The sequence below is a fragment of the Saccostrea echinata genome, unplaced genomic scaffold, assembly GCF_033153115.1.
Source record: "Saccostrea echinata isolate AGI-Se365-2 ecotype Australia unplaced genomic scaffold, CSIRO_AGI_Sech_v1 ptg000016l, whole genome shotgun sequence".
NCBI classification, from domain to species: domain Eukaryota; kingdom Metazoa; phylum Mollusca; class Bivalvia; order Ostreida; family Ostreidae; genus Saccostrea; species Saccostrea echinata.
Genome location: NW_026889765.1, coordinates 29,050,620 through 29,061,110, shown reverse-complemented (window position 1 = coordinate 29,061,110; position 10,491 = coordinate 29,050,620).

Here is a 10,491-nt window from a genome sequence, read left to right as displayed (position 1 = left end):
TCTTCCAAAATTGTGAATTTCATGACCCCTGGATCAGAGGTTCTGATATTAGGGCGGGGCTCTATGTATTATATAGTGAAAATGCATTAATGCTTTAAAAATCTTCTCTGCACCTGGGCATATTAGAGGCAAAAAGAGTAAAAGTTTTAATAAGGAAGGGTATTTTTACCAGATTTTTGAACATCAGAACCATTTGATCAAGTGTTCTGGTCCAGGCCAGGGCTCTATTAATTTGTATTCTACTAAGAGGAGTTATTCCCCTTTGCCACTTACTTGTGATAATTAATCACTGTAAATAATGTACTTGAAAGGTTAATAGAATAAGAGAATTATGCAAGAATTTTTATTGTATAATACAAAAAGTACTTTCATAGTTTTAATGATCAGGTAGACTTGTAAGTAACAGATAAATAAAAATGAGACAAAAATAATATTCATCAAAGACCAAGAGAGGCAAATGTAAGAGATTTCAACAAGGAATTAAAAGAGTACAGAAGCACTGATTATAAGTTTGTTTATATACTGTCTGGTGAGAGTGATAAATGGGGAACAGATTAGAACCAAATTTATGTACTGTTAATGAACACTAGACTAATTATTTTGTTGATCCTGATCACCCTATTTTTCTTGCTTTTGGGCAACAAAGCTTCACCTTTCAGTTCATTTTATACTCTATGGATCCTCTAAATTGTTGTATTATACTCAGATGACCGTTAAGGCCCTTGGGACTCTTGTTTATTTTCCCTGTACATTAATGATATTGAAAATTATCTCGTTGATAAAAATATAATTGGTTTACAAAGCCTTACTACTTCAATAGAAAATGAATTATGTATGTACTTGAAACTTCTTATACTTTTATATGCTGATGATACTGTCAATTTAGCAGAAACTCCTGATGATCTACAGAATGCTTTGAATGAATTTGAATGCTATTGTAGGGAGTGGAAATTGCAAGTTAATATTGACAAGACAAAGGTATTAATTTTTTCAAAATGTCCTTTATTCAAAAGAGAATTTTACTGCAATAACAAGAGTTTAGAATATGTAAAAGAATTTAAATATCTTGGTATTATTTTTCAAGATCTGGTTCCTTTCTATAAACCAAGAAACATCTGTGTGACCAAGCCCAAAAAGCAATGCATGATGTAATCAGAAAAAATAGACAATTCAACCTCCCTGTAACATGACAATTTGAATTGTTCGATAAAATGGTTGTACCAGTGTTACTCTATGGTTGTGAAATCTGGGGTTTTGAAAACCTAGACATTATTGAACGTTTTCATTTGAAATTTTTGAAACATATACTTTACTTGAAAAGTAGTACTTCAAATTTTACGGTTCATGCTGAAACAGGACGCTTTCCATTATCTGTCCTGGTTTATTCCAGGATTGTTTCTTACTGGTGTAAATTAATTAACAGCCCCGGAAACAAAACTTCATGTTTTTTTATATAAATATTTAATCTCTAATTCACAATCTGAAATTGGTAAGAATCCATGGATTGATTGTGTGCAACGTATTTTCGATTCTTGCGGACTATCTAATATTTGTAATGGACAGTTTTGTAACAGTCTTAATCAAGAATGGGTTACCACTGTTGTAAAGCAACGATTACAGGATCAATTTATACAAAAATGGCATGCTGACATTAATAGTTCATCCAAGGGTGTTGTGTATAAACTTTTAAAAATAAATTTTGAATGTGAAAAGTATTTAAGTATTTGGCCAAAAAGTTTAGAAAAATTCTTGTAAAATTCCGTACTTCTAATCACCGTCTACTAGTTGAACTGGGAAGATGGGCAGGTATACCATTAAATGAAAGATTATGTACACTTTGTAAAACCAAACACGTTGCTGATGAATTCCATTTTATACTTGAATGCACTGCATTGTCAAACATTAGGAAAAAGTATATTAATGAATACTACTTTATTAGACCAAATATACTTAAATTTTCTCAATTGATGACAAAACAAGATGCTAAGACACTGAAAAAACTCTGTACTTTTATATTAAAAATATATGATTTAGTCTGTCCTCCATGATTTTTTCCTCATTTATACCATTATTATATTTATTACATGTCTTTATCTTTTTTTCCTCTTTCTTTGTCCTCTTTCACTTTCATTTTCTGAATATGTATATCATATACTTGTACCTCTGACCTGAATTTATATGCTGTAAATATTTTTCATTATCCTCATGTACCATATATCAACATGGTTTTGAGTGAATAAATGAACTTGAACTTGAATGACGTATGTACTCATATTTATAAATATTTATATACATAATTATATATTATTATATGACATTGCCGGTCGACATTTTCTGTTTAGCATTAAATCGACGATAATTCCGTAGTTATCAATTATACAGTAAATCGAAATTTACTTTTTAAAAATGTTTTATTATCTAGGCATTTATTTTATTATATACGACAGACTGATTTCACACACATTATGTACTTATATATTATAAAGCCACTTTTTTTTTCTATCAATGCAGCTTCTTTATCGCACTGAAAAAAAAGGTAATTTGATGATTTCTAAAAGCGCCGTCAACGTACATGTATACAGGGGGCGTCAATTAATTTCTATTGTATGTTGTGTTGGATATCAGAAAACAATTTGTGTTTTGAATACCAGGAAGAACACTAAACAATTATTGTTTTAAAAATCAAGATACAGAAAAAAAATCAAAGTTGTTGTAATTGAATATCACGAATCAGAAACAAACAAAACAATTGCTTTATTGAATATAACAAAACAGAACAAATTCAACAATTGACTGTTTTATTGAGTACAAAACAGAAACAAAATAAATAATTGTTACTGTATAACATTGAATATCACAAAAACAGAAGTTATAAACACAAATGCAACATTCTTGTATTGAATATATCATACCTGTACCAGAAACAAACACAACAATTGTTAAATTGTATATAACAAACCAGAAACAAACACAATAAATGTTATATTAAATTGTTATATTAAATATCACCAAACAGAAACAAACACAACAATTGTAATATTGAATATAACAAACCAGAAACAAATACAACTATTGTTATATTGAATATCACTAAACAGAAACAAACACAACAAAATGTTATATTGAATATTACTAAACAGAAACAAACAGCTATTGTTATATTGAATATCACTAAACAGAAACAAACACAACAATTGTTTCATTGAATATAATAAAACAAAAACAAACAACTGTTATATCAAAAATAAAATAAAATAAAATTTAAAAAAAAAAAAATTAAAAAAAAAAACCTGCACAATTAGCATTGTTTATCCTTGAATTTCATTTTCATTTCGGTCCAATATTTATAAAATCACCATCATTACTCGGGAAAACAATAATTGAAGAGGAAAGGGTGTGAGAATACTGCAGCCAAAAAATGAGAAGAAAGGGATCAACCAACCTTTAAGAGCCCTCTATACACTGCACACTAAGGAGTTCTGACTCTATCTAATTTTTATGCAATTAGAGAAAACCAGTCTCATACATGTAGCTGTCGATTTCAGAAATACTTGTTTAGTCAAGATTTGGTATCATTCGCAAGATCTTTTTTTTTCATTTTGGAATTTTTCTCACTGGTATTGATGTAAGATGATTGAATTGAAAAATATGATCGATCAAACGTACTCCTATTTCAGTTGTGCGAAGTGGATACCTAAAGGGTCACCGAGGGAGATTTCCGCCAAAGTCGAAACATGTCCTGTGCGACTTTCAAGAACTTTGAATTTCTTTAATATCGGAACAAGTTAAAAAAAAATCAAATTATGTAGAGACACAAGGAAAGACACAATATGCTCGGATTGTTTTGTCTGGGGCTTAGCAGATATTTTTGTACATTACGATTTTATTTCATTTTTGATATTGGGAGATGGCAGTATGAATCCGATTGGGGAAAATCACACAGACGACTTAATGTTATCTATTCATGTCAATCCACGTGCGTGTTTTTGTAAAATTTGATTGATTGATTGTATGTTGTTTTACGTCCCATTCGAGAATTTTTCACTCATATAGAGACGTCACCATAAACCGGTGAAGGGCTTCAAATTTTGACCTTTACTCGGCACTCAGGGCCATTGAGCAGTGAGGGAACTTTATCGTGCCAACGCCTGCCGTGACACGGGGCCTCGGTTTTTAAGGTCTCATCCGAAGGACCCGCAACTTTCACTTCAAAGTGCTGAGCGCATGGCGAAGGAACAGTTGCTACCCATTTTTTATCGACTTAGGTCTGTCGCGGCCGAGATTCGAACTCACGACCTCCCGATCACGGAGCGAGCGCTCTATCGAATGAGCTACCGTGAACGGTTGTAAAATTTGAAGAACTTCAGCTTTTTCGCTAAAACGGATGAAACACGTTCATCCAATTATGATATTTGGTATTTTTGTTTGAAGTTTAACAGACGTTGAAATTCAACCACCCCAGCCTCTAAGGCGGATGGAAACTCTCTGATTGTGAAATTAGGGTGACACTTATATTGTACACCATAAAGCATCATCAAACCTTGTTACTTGTTAGGATTGGAGAAAAATTAACGTTTATAGAGATTGGCTATATTGTTTGGTCCTGACAGGTGTATTCTATGCCATTGTGTTGCACTTAGTCATATTAGTTCGTAAGGTCTTTCTTTGATTACATAATAATATATCATCAAATTATTTTTACACGTTTTTAGTTAATTTAACTAATTTATCATTATCATAAGTGGTAAGTTGAGATAAAACAGAGTTCTATTTATTTAAAAAAAAATGAATTTCGTTAAGGAGGGATTCTGGACTGGCTTTTACTAAATAAAATATTAAAAGTATATTTGCATAAATGTCGTGTATATCGAGCTTGAAATGTTGTGAATTGAAAAGTTCATGTTTTTCTTTCCTTCTTATAATTATTGTACAACTTGACATTGGTTAAAATCCAGAAATGACTATGATTATAATTAAGGGTCTTAAGTTTTAGAATGTATAAGAAAAATATGATTTTGCGCACACAAACTAAATCTTGTTTGCTAAGCAATTAATCTATAGACAAGATTGAGTGAAAATTCGGCAAAATATATTTTCTTTCTCTCTCTTATTAAGCGATTGGTGGTTTCTGTTTAACAATGATATCATTTCGTATCTCCATATTACCTCTTTGCCATATATGTGAAAATAAGAAAAATTTTAGATATATGAAGCATTAGAAAAATATCAATATTTCTTAAAAATTTCAGGAAATCGGAGGAAATTCGGATCAGCCAATATCTTTTTAAATTAATTATCTATCTCAGTTTTGTACTGTTATCTATGCATCACAGGGGCTTGCCCCCGGAGTGTAAAAAATATTATTTAAAAGAAAAATATCAAATACCAATTTCTAAAACAGATAGTAGTTGGTATATGATTTTTTAAAATAAATATTTTTTAACACTCGGGAGCAAGATCCTGTGGATAGATCTTGCTTTTTCTTATCTTTTATGCAAAAGGAAAAGCAGAAACTATCATAAACGAAAGCTGAAATCCCTGAAGGGACAGATCGATTTCTCAATAAAGTAAAATGTAATTTGAGATCTCGAATTACACAATCCATTCCCACTGATTATCAATTCATTCTCTTGATTTAGAAAATCCGTTCTCTCAGATTGCAATTACTACGTTTTGGAGAATCCATTCCCTCGTACATGTATCAACTTATGCGTTTTCTTTTATTCTCTTATTTAAACAACCTGTTTTGAAATATTTTTTTAAAAATTAAGTCAATGTATACTTATTTTAAAAAAGTAAATAAATAAAACTCATACTTTAAACAATATATATTCTATTCAGTAAACTGAAGGTATTGGGCAACAGACATGCAATGCCTATAAATACTCTCTCCATAAAACACAGGACACATATTTACTTGCTTCACATTATTCTAAAATAATAATAATAAAAAACTATTATAACTTTACTCGTACAAATTTAAGAGCACCAGTACATGTTTATGGTTTGAAAAAATGTTCGTGCAATTTTCTCAGATAGGACTGTAATATGTAATGATATGTAGAGTGTATACTACTCCATGTTCCATTCATTAAATACGTATTGTCATACCTGAGATGGACAAATAAATAACTGCAATCAGCAGCGACCTGGAGGATTAGTAAATAGTGCATCCAATTATATGAAAGAGATTGACAATCCGAGAAAACGGATTGCATAATTTGAGGTTTATTCTAACACTTTTTTGAGAATCCTCATGTCCCTTCATGGTTTCGTAATCACATGATTCATTTGGCTCGGCTCCAAAAATATTATTCCTTTTATAAAAGGAAAAGGAATATTGATCGTCAAAAAATTGAAATGGCCTTTGTCGCCGCGCTTCGAAAAAAACGAGATAATTGTAAAATTTCAACCAAATTAAGCCAAGGTTTTATTGACGTATGTACTCAATATTTAGATATTTATATATATTATAAACATAATTATGTATTATTATATGATATTTCCGGTCGGCATTTTCTGTTTAGCATTAATCGACCACCCGTAATCCCATAGTTATCAGTTATACAGTGAATCGAAATTTCCCATTTTAATGGTTTATTATCTAGGTATGATTTATTGACATTTATTTTTTATTACACGACAGACTGATTTCACACACTTAGGGTTTATATATATATATATATATATATATATATATATATATATATATATAGTTCTTTGATAAGTATTAAGAGGTATGAAAATTATTTTAAATGCATTTTATACAAGTTGATTTTGTAAAGCTACAAGTACCAAAGTATAGTCAGTTGGCTATTGTTGCTTAGATCCCCGATATGGTCCCTGAACCTCTCTTCTTTAATACAATAGGGTGCGTTATTATTATTTTTTTTTCAGGAAAGCTTATCTCTTTTTTTTCATATATTTTACGATAACTCATATTTATTGAGAGAAAGTATACCAATGTCATACTACTTTATGTGAATACATATATTTGGGTAGGAAAGATAAAGAGTTTGGCTGAGGGACCTTCTACCTGTTTTCGCCTCGCTCTTGATGAGGGTAGATCAATTAATTCATCAGTTTTCGAAAGCAATATAACATAATAATGCTGTCTATGTCCAAATTTTTGTTTTATACATATTTTTTCAAAGTGCGTTAAGTGTCGCCATGGTAAAAAATAATGATGTACAGCCTTAACGCACTTTGAAAAAAAAATTTCAAAGTGCGTTGATTTTTGAAAAAAAATATTCAAAGTGCGTTGATTTTGTCCCAATTTTAACGCACTTTGAAAAAAAAAAATTTCAAAGTGCGTATTTTTTTCAAAGTGCATTGCCACACAAGTCTAAAAACTTGCTTTAGATACCGATGGAATTCTCGCGGCGCTATCCTACACTACACGGTCATTGAGAATGGAAGTGAGATACAGTTATTTGGACACTAGTTTTATTAGAGGATCGTTACCGATACACATTGTAATGAATTAATTTTTATTTATAAAATGTGCTTTATAAATAAAAATTAATTCATTTAGGTCTTTAAATGAAAATACACGTACAAAATTTACAGCTATTGAATACTGATAAAAAAGGTAGGCCGCCGCTCTTATAGTCCCCCTGGTACTACGGACCTGTCCATATTGGCGCAAGCCTACCACGACTTATTAAAAGATAACTTGCAGGATTAAAAAAAAAATAAATAAATAATAACAATAATAATAAAACGAAATTGATAATGTTTATTGTATTAAACAAAATGAAACACCGATCAAACAATATACATTATAAACATATATATATACATTGGAATATGATTCTGGAAACAAATTTTAACTGAAATAACTGTACAGATATTTCAATAATTAACAATCGAATATGTTCAGCTCATAACATTGAAGGGGAAAAATGAAATCAAATTATGGAGAGGTTTTGTGAAAATGCAGATTTGAGACATATGCAACTGTCGCACTTTCATCTAAACCTCATTGATCAATATATTTATATACATGTATCAATAAAATTTATAAAATTGAAAAAATGAAATCATGGAAAAGCAACACTATCAATTGTACAAAGACACTTGAGTCATGATAAATCAATGGACAATTAAATGACAATACAAAAATGATTTGAGGAAATACGTACACGTATGAAAATTCAATAGAAGTTTAATTATTACTAGTATGTCCTTAACATCAAAAAATTAAATACAGTGCAATACAAAAAAAAAGGAGAAAGGAAAAATGAGAAAATGATTGAAAATTCAATATGAATTCAAGCCCAGCACGTCTTTACCGTATACTATTTACATGTGCTGTAAATACATGTAATTATAACTACATCATTACTCCTTAAAACCAAACATCAATTGTTACTTCGAGAAATTTTTGAAAACATAAATCTTTATAACAAAATTTATGTTTTGCATCAACGTCAAAGGCGTACTGAAGGGAAAAAGAAGATGAAATTATACACAACAAAAAGTAAAAAAAAAATATTTACAGTAATTTATGCATAAACCATTAGAACATGGTATGAATGTCGGATGGCGCTTATTGAGATGACAAAAAATTCCACTTGATAGGAATGAAAAATAACCTATTGTACATTGTAGACCTATGATTGTAGTATTATTATTCACTTTTAATAAATAGGTACATGGCCTACTTTTCCTACTTCTGGCCTCTGAGTATTTTTCAGGTAAAACCCACTATTTTACACTATGACTAATATTTTCTTTATTGAAAAAATGTAACAAGTAACAAAGCTCTTTGGATAATAATCCCTCAGTATTGAAAAATTTACATATATTGTCGGTAGTAGATATCCAAATTATATTCTTCGTTTCTTTTCTGAAACCACAAGTAGCCTCCATCGTGTATGCCACGGTTTTAGCTTAAAGTCATATATGGCGTATTCTTTATAAGTTCAGATTAACTAAAATTAAAAAGATCTTTCTATTTGTTTTATTACTTTGTATAAAGATAGGACTTCGTTCCTGTAAAGTACACAATCTAATTCAATCACGTTTCAAAGATATTAGAAATTTAAAACAATAACCGATTTATTTACCGACTCCGCAATTAAATAACAGACACAGTTTAAAGTCAATTTAACTATATAAACATGAGGTTATTCAAGTTCAAAATCGGTAAAAATTTTAATTTGAACGTAAGTAACATATATCATCTACACTCAATCTCATGCGTTTTTTTAATCTTTTTTAGCTCAGATACGCCATATATAGCTTTAAGTAAACGTGTGATAACAAATGTAAAATAACAAAATATAACAATTAAGTCGTAAGAACTAGGTCAAAATCTTCGTTGGGGGAATCATTTGAAAGGACAGTCACACAGGTTACAGGATGGATGTTTCTCATATTTATTGTATTCAATAATTAATGAAATTTTCACTGATCCAAGAAGACAATATCACTATGCGATATTATTAGTAAGATCAAATTTGACCGTCTTATTTGAGTAGAAATTTCAGGTCAAGGTCACTATCTTTTCCTTTTATATTTAAGGATTAAATTTTTTTGGAGCCAATCATATGATAGTTATTTATAATATAATATGCTTTTCCTTTTGTGTAAAAATATAATAAAACATAAGATCTTTCCACAGGGGCTTGCTCCTGGAATTTTAAAAAGATATTTATGAAAAAAAAACATATACCAACTACAGATGCTAACTGTTTATTATCTGCTTTTTTTAAATTACACTAAGATAGTAAGCCCCAGTGATTTATCAGATAAACTAACAAACTGAGATAGATAATTGAACTTGAAAAAAATATTGGCAAACCCGAATTTCCTCCGCTTTTCAGAATTTTTAAAAGAAATATTGGTTACTTTTCTATGCTTCATACAATTGATTTTTTTTTCACATATGATAAAGAGGTGATATAGAGATACAAAATTTTAACAAAACCAGGGTATGATCCAGTATTTTTTCCCGGGATGGGGGGTTTGGGGGGGGGGGTGTCCACATAAACTGTAACATATATCAGACTTGAAATTTCCTGACAAGCAAAACGAAATAAAGAAATTAATAAACTTGTCCAAACCTATATTTCGACTTTCGTGGGGGGGAGGGGGGGGGGACAACATTTTCCTAAGTCAATTTTCTTTTTATAGATGACTCTCCATACCGATTTTAAAGATCATTTTTTCGTTACTTTGACACAGAAATTTATAATCTTTAATTTAATAACTCTGAAAATTCCGCTCCGCTCCCCCCTTTCTCTTCTAGATTCGCCTCTGAAAAAAATTAACCGCTTAATAATAGAAGAAAAAGAACAGTTTTTGTCGAGTTTTCACTCAAATTTGTCTATTGATTGATTGCTTAGCAAACAAAATTTTAGTTTGTGTGCAAAATCACATTTGTTTAATATATTCTAAAACTTAAGACCCTTAAATATCTTTCATTTCGTTCAAAATAGCCTAAAAGACTTTGTGAAAAGAAAAATATATAAGAATTCATTACTC